This window comes from Petromyzon marinus, chromosome 72 (assembly GCF_048934315.1).
Source record: "Petromyzon marinus isolate PM22_M1 ecotype Great Lakes invasive population chromosome 72, UKy_Petmar_22M1.pri1.0, whole genome shotgun sequence".
Classification (NCBI taxonomy): domain Eukaryota; kingdom Metazoa; phylum Chordata; class Hyperoartia; order Petromyzontiformes; family Petromyzontidae; genus Petromyzon; species Petromyzon marinus.
In genome coordinates this window covers 2,563,218-2,577,899 of record NC_133738.1, presented here as the reverse complement: position 1 = coordinate 2,577,899, position 14,682 = coordinate 2,563,218, and the positions used below count along the sequence as shown (strand labels likewise).

Here is a 14,682-nt window from a genome sequence, read left to right as displayed (position 1 = left end):
ACCCACAGAGACCCACAGAGACCCATACAGACCCACAGAGACCCACACCCACAGAGACCCATACAGACCCACAGAGACCCATACAGACCCACAGAGACCCATACAGACCCACAGAGACCCACAGAGACCCATACAGACCTACAGAGATCCACAAAGACCCATAAAGACCCACAGAGACCCATACAGACCCACAGAGACCCATACAGACCCACAGAGACCCACAGAGACCCATACAGACCTACAGAGACCCACAGAGACCCATACAGACCCACAGAGACACATACAGACCCACAGAGACCCACAGAGACCCATACAGACCCATACAGACCCACAGAGACCCATACAGACCCACAGAGACCCACAGAGACCCATACAGACCTACAGAGACCCACAGAGACCCATACAGACCCACAGAGACCCACAGAGACCCATACAGACCCACAGAGACCCACACCCACAGAGACCCATACAGACCCACAGAGACCCATACAGACCCACAGAGACCCATACAGACCCACAGAGACCCACAGAGACCCATACAGACCTACAGAGATCCACAAAGACCCATACAGACCCACAGAGACCCATACAGACCCATAGAGACCCATACAGACCCACAGAGACCCACAGAGACCCATACAGACCTACAGAGACCCACAGAGACCCATACAGACCCACAGAGACCCATACAGACCCACAGAGACCCACAGAGACCCATACAGACCCATACAGACCCACAGAGACCCATACAGACCCACAGAGACCCACAGAGACCCATACAGACCCACAGAGACCCACAGAGACCCATACAGACCCACAGAGACCCACAGAGACCCATACAGACCCACAGAGACCCATACAGACCCACAGAGACCCATACAGACCCACAGAGACCCACAGAGACCCATACAGACCCACAGAGACCCATAGAGACCCATACAGACCCACAGAGACCCATAGAGACCCATACAGACCCACAGAGACCCACAGAGACCCACAGAGACCCATACAGCCCCACAGAGACCCACAGAGACCCATACAGACCCACAGAGACCCATAGAGACCCATACAGACCCACAGAGACCCATACAGACCCATACAGACCCACAGAGACCCATAGAGACCCATACAGACCCACAGAGACCCATACAGACCCACAGAGACGCATAGAGACCCATACAGACCCACAGAGACCCATACAGACCCACAGAGACCCACAGAGACCCATACAGACCCACAGAGACCCATAGAGACCCATACAGACCCACAGAGACCCATACAGACCCACAGAGACCCATACAGACCCACAGAGACCCACAGAGACCCATACAGACCTACAGAGACCCACAGAGACCCATACAGACCCACAGAGGCCCATACAGACCCACTGAGACCCACAGAGACCCACAGAGACCCATACAGACCCACAGAGACCCACAGAGACCCATACAGACCCACAGCGACACACAGAGACCCATACAGACCCACAGAGACCCATACAGACCCACAGAGACCCATACAGACCCACAGAGACCCATACAGACCCACAGAGACCCACAGAGACCCATACAGACCCACAGAGACCCACAGAGACCCATACAGACCTACAGAGACCCATACAGACCTACAGAGACCCACAGAGACCCATACAGACCCACAGAGACCCACAGAGACCCATAGAGACCCATACAGACCCACAGAGACCCATACAGACCCACAGAGACCCATACAGACCCACAGAGACCCACAGAGACCCATATAGACCTACAGAGACCCACAGAGACCCATACAGACCCACAGAGACCCACAGAGACCCATACAGACCCACAGAGACCCACACCCACAGAGACCCATACAGACCCACAGAGACCCACAGAGACCCATAGAAACCCATTCAGACCCACAGAGACCCACAGAGACCCACAGAGACCCATACAGACCTACAGAGACCCACAAAGACCCATACAGACCCACAGAGACCCACAGAAACCCATAGAAACCCATTCAGACCCACAGAGACCCATACAGACCCACAGAGACACACAGAGACCCATACAGACCCACAGAGACCCATACAGACCCACAGAGACCCATACAGACCCACAGAGACCCATACAGACCCACAGAGACCCACAGAGACCCATACAGACCTACAGAGATCCACAAAGACCCATACAGACCCACAGAGACCCATACAGACCCACAGAGACACACAGAGACCCATACAGACCTACAGAGACCCACAGAGACCCATACAGACCCACAGAGACCCATACAGACCCATAGAGACCCACAGAGACCCATACAGACCCATACAGACCCACAGAGACCCATACAGACCCACAGAGACCCACAGAGACCCATACAGACCCACAGAGACCCACAGAGACCCATACAGACCGACAGAGACCCACAGAGACCCATACAGACCCACAGAGACCCATACAGACCCACAGAGACCCATACAGACCACACAGACCCACAGAGACCCATACAGACCCACAGAGACCCACAGAGACCCATACACACCCACTGAGACCCACAGAGACCCACAGAGACCCATACAGACCCACAGAGACCCACAGAGACCCATACAGACCCACAGAGACCCAGACAGACCCACAGAGACCCATACAGACCCACAGAGACCCACAGAGACCCATACAGACCCACAGAGACCCATAGAGACCCATACAGACCCACAGAGGCCCATACAGACCCACTGAGACCCACAGAGACCCAAAGAGACCCATACAGACCCACAGAGACCCACAGAGACCCATACCGACCCACAGCGACACACAGAGACCCATAGAGACCCACAGAGACCTATACAGACCCACAGAGACCCATACAGACCCACAGAGACCCATACAGACCCACAGAGACCCACAGAGACCCATACAGACCCACAGAGACCCACAGAGACCCATACAGACCCACAGAGACCCACAGAGACCCATACAGACCCATACAGACCCACAGAGACTCATACAGACCCACAGAGACCCACAGAGACCCATACAGACCTACAGAGACCCACAGAGACCCATACAGACCCACAGAGACCCACAGAGACCCATACAGACCCACAGAGACCCACACCCACAGAGACCCATACAGACCCACAGAGACCCATACAGACCCACAGAGACCCATACAGACCCACAGAGACCCACAGAGACCCATACAGACCTACAGAGATCCACAAAGACCCATACAGACCCACAGACACCCATACAGACCCACAGAGACCCATGCAGACCCACAGAGACCCATACAGACCACACAGACCCACAGAGACCCATACAGACCCACAGAGACCCACAGAGACCCATACACACCCACTGAGACCCACAGAGACCGACAGAGACCCATACAGACCCACAGAGACCCACAGAGACCCATACAGACCCACAGAGACCCATACAGACCCACAGAGACACACAGAGACCCATACAGACCCACAGAGACCCATACAGACCCACAGAGACCCATACAGACCCACAGAGACCCATACAGACCCACAGAGACCCACAGAGACCCATACAGACCTACAGAGATCCACAAAGACCCATACAGACCCACAGAGACCCATACAGACCCACAGAGACACACAGAGACCCATACAGACCTACAGAGACCCACAGAGACCCATACAGACCCACAGAGACCCATACAGACCCATAGAGACCCACAGAGACCCATACAGACCCATACAGAGCCACAGAGACCCATACAGACCCACAGAGACCCACAGAGACCCATACAGACCCACAGAGACCCACAGAGACCCATACAGACCGACAGAGACCCACAGAGACCCATACAGACCCACAGAGACCCATACAGACCCACAGAGACCCATACAGACCACACAGACCCACAGAGACCCATACAGACCCACAGAGACCCACAGAGACCCATACACACCCACTGAGACCCACAGAGACCCACAGAGACCCATACAGACCCACAGAGACCCACAGAGACCCATACAGACCCACAGAGACCCATACAGACCCACAGAGACCCATACAGACCCACAGAGACCCACAGAGACCCATACAGACCCACAGAGACCCATAGAGACCCATACAGACCCACAGAGGCCCATACAGACCCACTGAGACCCACAGAGACCCACAGAGACCCATACAGACCCACAGAGACCCACAGAGACCCATACCGACCCACAGCGACACACAGAGACCCATAGAGACCCACAGAGACCTATACAGACCCACAGAGACCCATACAGACCCACAGAGACCCATACAGACCCACAGAGACCCACAGAGACCCATACAGACCCACAGAGACCCACAGAGACCCATACAGATCTACAGAGACGCATACAGACCCACAGAGACCCACAGAGACCCATACAGACCCACAGAGACCCACAGAGACCCATACAGACCTACAGAGATCCACAAAGACCCATACAGACCCACAGAGACCCATACAGACCCACAGAGACCCACAGAGACCCATACAGACCTACAGAGACCCACAGAAACCCATACAGACCCACAGAGACCCACAGAGACCCATACAGACCCACAGAGACCCACACCCACAGAGACCCATACAGACCCACAGAGACCCATACAGACCCACAGAGACCCATACAGACCCACAGAGACCCACAGAGACCCATACAGACCTACAGAGATCCACAAAGACCCATACAGACCCACAGAGACCCATACAGACACACAGAGACCCATACAGACCCACAGAGACCCACAGAGACCCATGCAGACCTACAGAGACCCACAGAGACCCATACAGACCCACAGAGACCCATACAGACCCACAGAGACCCACAGAGACCCATACAGACCCATACAGACCCACAGAGACCCATACAGACCCACAGAGACGCACAGAGACCCATACAGACCCACAGAGACCCACAGAGACCCATACAGACCCACAGAGACCCACAGAGACCCATACAGACCCACAGAGACCCATACAGACCCACAGAGACCCATACAGACCACACAGACCCACAGAGACCCATACAGACCCACAGAGACCCACAGAGACCCATACACACCCACTGAGACCCACAGAGACCCACAGAGACCCATACAGACCCACAGAGACCCACAGAGACCCATACAGACCCACAGAGACCCATACAGACCCACAGAGACCCATACAGACCCACAGAGACCCACAGAGACCCATACAGACCCACAGAGACCCATAGAGACCCATACAGACCCACAGAGACCCATAGAGACCCATACAGACCCACAGAGACCCACAGAGACCCATACAGACCCACAGAGACCCACAGAGACCAATACAGACCCACAGAGACCCATAGAGACCCATACAGACCCACAGAGACCCATACAGACCCATACAGACCCACAGAGACCCATAGAGACCCATACAGACCCACAGAGACCCATACAGACCCATACAGACCCACAGAGACCCATAGAGACCCATACAGACCCACAGAGACCCATACAGACCCACAGAGACCCATACAGACCCACAGAGACCCATACAGACCCACAGAGACCCACAGAGACCCATACAGACCTACAGAAACCCACAGAGACCCATACAGACCCACAGAGGCCCATACAGACCCACTGAGACCCACAGAGACCCACAGAGACCCATACAGACCTACAGAGATCCACAAAGACCCATACAGACCCACAGAGACCCATACAGACACACAGAGACCCATACAGACCCACAGAGACCCACAGAGACCCATGCAGACCTACAGAGACCCACAGAGACCCATACAGACCCACAGAGACCCATACAGACCCACAGAGACCCACAGAGACCCATACAGACCCATACAGACCCACAGAGACCCATACAGACCCACAGAGACCCACAGAGACCCATACAGACCCACAGAGACCCACAGAGACCCATACAGACCCACAGAGACCCACAGAGACCCATACAGACCCACAGAGACCCATACAGACCCACAGAGACCCATACAGACCACACAGACCCACAGAGACCCATACAGACCCACAGAGACCCACAGAGACCCATACACACCCACTGAGACCCACAGAGACCCACAGAGACCCATACAGACCCACAGAGACCCACAGAGACCCATACAGACCCACAGAGACCCATACAGACCCACAGAGACCCATACAGACCCACAGAGACCCACAGAGACCCATACAGACCCACAGAGACCCATAGAGACCCATACAGACCCACAGAGACCCATAGAGACCCATACAGACCCACAGAGACCCACAGAGACCCATACAGACCCACAGAGACCCACAGAGACCAATACAGACCCACAGAGACCCATAGAGACCCATACAGACCCACAGAGACCCATACAGACCCATACAGACCCACAGAGACCCATAGAGACCCATACAGACCCACAGAGACCCATACAGACCCATACAGACCCACAGAGACCCATAGAGACCCATACAGACCCACAGAGACCCATACAGACCCACAGAGACCCATACAGACCCACAGAGACCCATACAGACCCACAGAGACCCACAGAGACCCATACAGACCTACAGAAACCCACAGAGACCCATACAGACCCACAGAGGCCCATACAGACCCACTGAGACCCACAGAGACCCACAGAGACCCATACAGACCCACAGAGACCCACAGAGACCCATACAGACCCACAGCGACACACAGAGACCCATACAGACCCACAGAGACCCATACAGACCCACAGAGACCCATACAGACCCACAGAGACCCATACAGACCCACAGAGACCCACAGAGACCCATACAGACCCACAGAGACCCACAGAGACCCATACAGACCTACAGAGACCCATACAGACCCACAGAGACCCACAGAGACCCATACAGACCCACAGAGACCCACAGAGACCCATAGAGACCCATACAGACCCACAGAGACCCATACAGACCCACAGAGACCCATACAGACCCACAGAGACCCACAGAGACCCATACACACCTACAGAGACCCACAGAGACCCATACAGACCCACAGAGACCCACAGAGACCCATACAGACCCACAGAGACCCACACCCACAGAGACCCATACAGACCCACAGAGACCCATACAGACCCACAGAGACCCATACAGACCCACAGAGACCCACAGAGACCCATACAGACCTACAGAGATCCACAAAGACCCATAAAGACCCACAGAGACCCATACAGACCCACAGAGACCCATACAGACCCACAGAGACCCACAGAGACCCATACAGACCTACAGAGACCCACAGAGACCCATACAGACCCACAGAGACACATACAGACCCACAGAGACCCACAGAGACCCATACAGACCCATACAGACCCACAGAGACCCATACAGACCCACAGAGACCCACAGAGACCCATACAGACCTACAGAGACCCACAGAGACCCATACAGACCCACAGAGACCCACAGAGACCCATACAGACCCACAGAGACCCACACCCACAGAGACCCATACAGACCCACAGAGACCCATACAGACCCACAGAGACCCATACAGACCCACAGAGACCCACAGAGACCCATACAGACCTACAGAGATCCACAAAGACCCATACAGACCCACAGAGACCCATACAGACCCATAGAGACCCATACAGACCCACAGAGACCCACAGAGACCCATACAGACCTACAGAGACCCACAGAGACCCATACAGACCCACAGAGACCCATACAGACCCACAGAGACCCACAGAGACCCATACAGACCCATACAGACCCACAGAGACCCATACAGACCCACAGAGACCCACAGAGACCCATACAGACCCACAGAGACCCACAGAGACCCATACAGACCCACAGAGACCCACAGAGACCCATACAGACCCACAGAGACCCATACAGACCCACAGAGACCCATACAGACCCACAGAGACCCACAGAGACCCATACAGACCCACAGAGACCCATAGAGACCCATACAGACCCACAGAGACCCATAGAGACCCATACAGACCCACAGAGACCCACAGAGACCCACAGAGACCCATACAGCCCCACAGAGACCCACAGAGACCCATACAGACCCACAGAGACCCATAGAGACCCATACAGACCCACAGAGACCCATACAGACCCATACAGACCCACAGAGACCCATAGAGACCCATACAGACCCACAGAGACCCATACAGACCCACAGAGACGCATAGAGACCCATACAGACCCACAGAGACCCATACAGACCCACAGAGACCCACAGAGACCCATACAGACCCACAGAGACCCATAGAGACCCATACAGACCCACAGAGACCCATACAGACCCACAGAGACCCATACAGACCCACAGAGACCCACAGAGACCCATACAGACCTACAGAGACCCACAGAGACCCATACAGACCCACAGAGGCCCATACAGACCCACTGAGACCCACAGAGACCCACAGAGACCCATACAGACCCACAGAGACCCACAGAGACCCATACAGACCCACAGCGACACACAGAGACCCATACAGACCCACAGAGACCCATACAGACCCACAGAGACCCATACAGACCCACAGAGACCCATACAGACCCACAGAGACCCACAGAGACCCATACAGACCCACAGAGACCCACAGAGACCCATACAGACCTACAGAGACCCATACAGACCTACAGAGACCCACAGAGACCCATACAGACCCACAGAGACCCACAGAGACCCATAGAGACCCATACAGACCCACAGAGACCCATACAGACCCACAGAGACCCATACAGACCCACAGAGACCCACAGAGACCCATATAGACCTACAGAGACCCACAGAGACCCATACAGACCCACAGAGACCCACAGAGACCCATACAGACCCACAGAGACCCACACCCACAGAGACCCATACAGACCCACAGAGACCCACAGAGACCCATAGAAACCCATTCAGACCCACAGAGACCCACAGAGACCCACAGAGACCCATACAGACCTACAGAGACCCACAAAGACCCATACAGACCCACAGAGACCCACAGAAACCCATAGAAACCCATTCAGACCCACAGAGACCCACAGAGACCCATACAGAGACCTACAGAGACCCACAGAGACCCATACAGACAACTAGCGCTAACTGAATGGCGATGTTAATTCTAAATGTGGTGGGAAAACCCGGAGGGGGACCCATAAACTGAAATCAACGTGGTAACGAAAACGAGGAGAGAGACACTCAGACTTCAAATATACAGCAGCAGCAGCAGGCATCGTCAGGGTCTGGGATCGAACCCACGACCTCCTGTATACCAGGCGAGGTGGTCAACATCTCACAGGGTCTGGGATTTAACCCACGACCTCCTGCGTACCGGACGAGGTAGTCAACATCTCACAGGGTCCGGGATCGATCCCACGACCTCCTATAGACTAGGCGAGGCAGTCAACATCTCACAGGGTCCGGGATCGAACCCACGACCTCCTGTATATCAGGCGAGGTAGTCAACATCTCACAGGGTCCGGGATCGATCCCACGACCTCCTATAGACTTGGCGAGGCAGTCAACATCTCACAGGGTCCGGGATCGAACCCACGACCTCCTGTAGACCAGGCGAGGTAGTTAACATCTCACAGGGTTCGGGATCGAACCCACGACCTCCTGTAGACCAGGCGAGGTAGTTAACATCTCACAGGGTCTGGGATCGAACCCACGACCTCCTGTAGACCAGGCGAGGTAGTCAACATCTCACAGGGTCCGGGATCGAACACATGACCTCCTGTAGACCAGGCGAGGTAGTTAACATCTCACAGGGTTCGGGATCGAACCCACGACCTCCTGTAGACTAGGCGAGGCAGTCAACATCTCACAGGGTCCGGGATCGAACCCACGACCTCCTGTAGATCAGGCGAGGTAGTCAACATCTCACAGGGTCCGGGATCGATCCCACGACCTCCTATAGACTTGGCGAGGCAGTCAACATCTCACAGGGTCCGGGATCGAACCCACGACCTCCTGTAGACCAGGCGAGGTAGTTAACATCTCACAGGGTTCGGGATCGAACCCACGACCTCCTGTAGACCAGGCGAGGTAGTTAACATCTCACAGGGTCTGGGATCGAACCCACGACCTCCTGTAGACCAGGCGAGGTAGTCAACATCTCACAGGGTCCGGGATCGAACCCATGACCTCCTGTAGACCAGGCGAGGTAGTTAACATCTCACAGGGTTCGGGATCGAACCCACGACCTCCTGTAGACCAGGCGAGGTAGTTAACATTTCACAGGGTCCGGGATTGAACCCACGACCTCCTGTAGACCAGGCGAGGTCACTAACATATCCTAGCCACCGTGGCTAATTAATAAATCGATGAATAAACCCTCAGCCTGCGTGAACGTACCCGATGATAATTACTTTGTATATGTAACTTTAATAAATATATAAGACAAATATCCCCCAGGTAGCCTCTAGCCCGGCTGTAGGGGCAAGTGCCGTTAGTAGCGAGTAGCAGTAGCAGTGTCTATGCACTACACACACCACACACAGACAAAGCTACCCAAGGTAGCCTCTAGCAGGGCTGTAGGGGCAAGTGCTGTTAGCTAGCGAGTAGCAGCAGCAGTGTCTATGTACTACACACACCACACACAGACAAAGCCCCCCCAGGTAGCCTCTAGCAGGGCTGTAGGAGCAAGTGCTGTTAGTAGCGAGTATCACTATTATGATATTATAATATCATAATATTGTATTATAATATTGTATTATATTGTAGTCCAATTTACCACATAGTCATAAGGCAACTATTATAATATTATAATATAGTATTTTTTCCTCTCTGCCTGTGTTCACAGCCATCCCTCCCTCCTCCTCTCCGGAGGTGATGCAGGTAACACGCTAATTCATACTTTAACGACGCCCACACATTATAAGACCTCCTTTGCCAGTAACAAGATATAGTAAGAGGTTTTTACCCTTTTATCTGGCACCAAAACTGACACCTTTATTCAAGGCATCATGTCTGCAATAACCACAACACCAGCAGTCAAAATGCAAGCAAAAAGAGACAACTCTGATAATAGTATTATGCACTGTCCTTGAATTTGATTGGTCCACACCCGAGACGGCTTTTCTTAGAGCCCTTTAGTCTCCACTGGTGTTGGACCAGAAGACGCCAAAAGGCGTACAACTCAAAAACAGCGCACCATCAGAGTATTGAGGGCTTGGGTTGAGCATTTACATTATGAGACCTCCTTTGGCAGTAACAAGATATAGTAAGAGGTTTTTACCCTTTTATCTGGCACAAAAAACTGACACCTTTATTCAAGGCATCATGTTTGCAATAACCACACCACAAGCAGTCAAAATGCAAACAAAAAGAGACAACTCTGATAATAATATTGGCACTGTCCTTGAATTTGATTGGTCCACACCAGAGACGGCTTTTCTTAGAGCCCTTTAGTCTCCACTGGTGTTGGACCAGCTGACGCCAAAAGGCTTCATAGACGGCGTTCATTCAAGCTCTGCATTCTGTACAGACCTGTCTCTTCACCTGAAGAATGCCACTTGTGTTGTGGACCGAGACTTCGTGAGAATTTTATCGTCTTATTTTTTGTTATTATTTCATTGCCATTCCACGTGACTTTACCGAGAGAGCCAAAGAAGATGTGAGAGATGTGGAGAAGTTTGTTCTGCAGAATCATAGACACCCATAGAGACCCTCACAGACCCATAGACACCCATAGAGACCCACACAGAACCATAGACACCCATAGAGACCCACACAGACCCAAAGAGACCCATAGAGACCAACATAGACCCATAGACACCCATAAACACCCATAGACACCCACAGAGACCCACACAGACCCATAGACACCCATAGAGACCCACACAGACCCACAGAGACCCATAGACACCCACACAGACCCATAGTCACCCATAGAGACCCACACAGACCCATAGAGACCCACACAGACCCATAGACACCCATAGAGACCCATAGTCACCCACAGAGACCCACACAGACCCACAGAGACCCATAGACACCCACACAGACCCATAGACACCCAGAGAGACCCACACAGAACCACACAGACCCATAGACACCCATAGAGACCCACACAGACCCATAGAGACCCACACAGACCGAAAGACACCCATAGATACCCATAGTCACCCATAGAGACCCACACAGACCCACAGAGACTCACAGAGACCCATACAGACCCACACAGATCCATAGAGACCCACACAGACCCATAGACACCCATAGTCACCCATAGAGACCCACACAGACCCATAGAGACTCACACAGACCCATAGACAGCCATAGAGACCCACACAGACCCATAGAGACCCATAGAGACCCATAGACATCCATAGAGACCCACAGAGACCCATAGACACCCTTACAGACCCACACAGACCCATAGACACCCACACAGACCCACACAGAACCATCGACACCCGTAGAGACCCACACAGACCCATAGACACGCATAGAGACCCATAGTCAGCCATAGAGAAATACACAGACACATAGACACCCACAGAGACCCACACAGACGCACAGAGACCCACACAGACCCACCGACACCCATAGAGACCCACACAGACCAATAGAGACCCACACAGACCCATAGACACCCATAGAGACGCCCATAGACCCATAGACACCCACACAGACCCATAGACACCCATAGAGACCCCCAGAAACCAATAGACACCCACACAGACCGATAGACACCCATAGAGACCCATAGAGACCCATAGACACCCATAGAGACCCACACAGACCCAGAGACACCAACAAACACCCACAGAGACGCATAGAGACCCACACAGACCCATAGACACCCATAATGACCCTCACAGACCCATAGACACCCATAGAGACCCACACAGACCCATAGACACCCATAGAGAACCACACAGACCGATAGACACCCATAGAGAACCACACAGACCCATAGACACCCATAGAGACCCTAACAGACCCATAGACACCCATAGAGACCCACACAGACCCATAGACACCCATAGAGACCCATAGACACCCATAGACACCCATAGAGACCCACACAGACCCATAGACACCCATAGAGACCCTCACAGACCCATAGACACCCATAGAGACCCATAGACACCCATAGAGACCCACACAGACCCATAGAGACCCACACAGACCCATAGTCACCCAAAGAGACCCACAGAGACCCACATAGACCCATAGACATCCATAGAGACCCACACAGACCCATAGAGACCCACAGAGACCCACAGAGACCCACACAGAAACACAGAGACCCATAGAGACCCACAGAGACCCAGACAGACCTATAGACACCCATAGAGACCCACACAGACCCACAGAGACCCACACAGACCCACAGACACCCCTAGAGACCCACACAGTCTCATAGAGACCCACAGAGACCCAGACAGACCCATAGAAACCCATAGAGACCCATAGACACCCATAGAGACCCACACAGACCCATAGAGACCCATAGACATCCATAGCGACCCATAGACACCCATAGAGACCCACACAGACCCAAAGACACCCATACAGACCCACACAGACCCATAGACACCTACACAGACACATAAAGACCCACACAAAACCATAGACACCCATAGAGACCCACACAGACCCATAGACACCCATAGAGACCCACACAGACCCATAGAGACCCACACAGACCCATAGAGACCCACATAGACCCATAGACACCCATAGAGACCCATAGTCACCCATAGACACCCACACAGACCCATAGACACCAACACAGACCCATAGACACCCATAGAGACGCCCATAGACCCATAGACACCCACACAGACCCATAGACACCCATAGAGACCCCCAGAGACCCATAGACACCCACACAGACCCATAGACACCCATAGAGACCCCCACAGACCCATAGACACCAATAGAGACCCTCACAGACCCATAGCCACCCACACAGACCCATAGACACCCATAGACACCCATAGACACCCATAGAGACTCACACAGACCCATAGACACCCACAGACACCCACAGAGACCCATAGAGACCCACACAGACCCATAGACACCCATAGAGACCCTCAAAGACCCATAGACACCCATAGAGACCCATAGACACCCATAGAGACCCACACAGACCCATAGACACGCATAGAGATGCACACAGACCCATAGACACCCAATGAGACCCTCACAGACCCATAGACACCCATAGAGACCCATAGACACCCATAGAGACCCACACAGACCCATATACACCCATAGAGACCCATAGACACCCATTGAGACCCACAGAGACCCACACAGACCCAAAGTCACCCAAAGAGACCCACAGAGACCCACATAGACCCATAGACATCCATAGAGACCCACACAGACCGATAGAGACCCACACAGACCCATAGAGACCCACACAGACCCACAGACACACCCACAGAGACCCATATAGAACCACAGAGACCCATAGAGACCCACAGAGACCCAGACAGACCTATATACACCCATAGAGACCCACACAGACCCATAGAGCCCCACACAGACCCACACAGACCCACAGAGACCCAGACAGACTCATAGAGACTCACAGAGACCCAGACAGACCCATAGACACCCATAGAGACCCATAGACACCCATAGAGACCCACACAGACACACAGACACCCCTTGAGACCCACACAGACTCATAGAGACTCACAGAGACCCAGACAGACCCAT

At 53.4% G+C, this 14,682-nt stretch overlaps 1 protein-coding gene across 4 annotated transcripts in view; it reads left to right on the top strand.

Moving 5' to 3' along the window:
* LOC116938315 (uncharacterized) overlaps positions 1 to 14,682 on the top strand; it is a 306,309-nt gene that overhangs the window by 167,109 nt on the left and 124,518 nt on the right. Inside the window, exon 3 of one of the 4 annotated variants that reach the window (XM_076055655.1) lies at positions 10,802 to 10,836. The exons of the other annotated variants lie outside the window; for them this stretch is intronic. The gene's annotated coding sequence lies outside the window, so the exon portion shown is untranslated. The remainder of the gene's footprint in view (positions 1 to 10,801; positions 10,837 to 14,682) is intronic. 4 annotated transcript variants of the gene reach the window in all.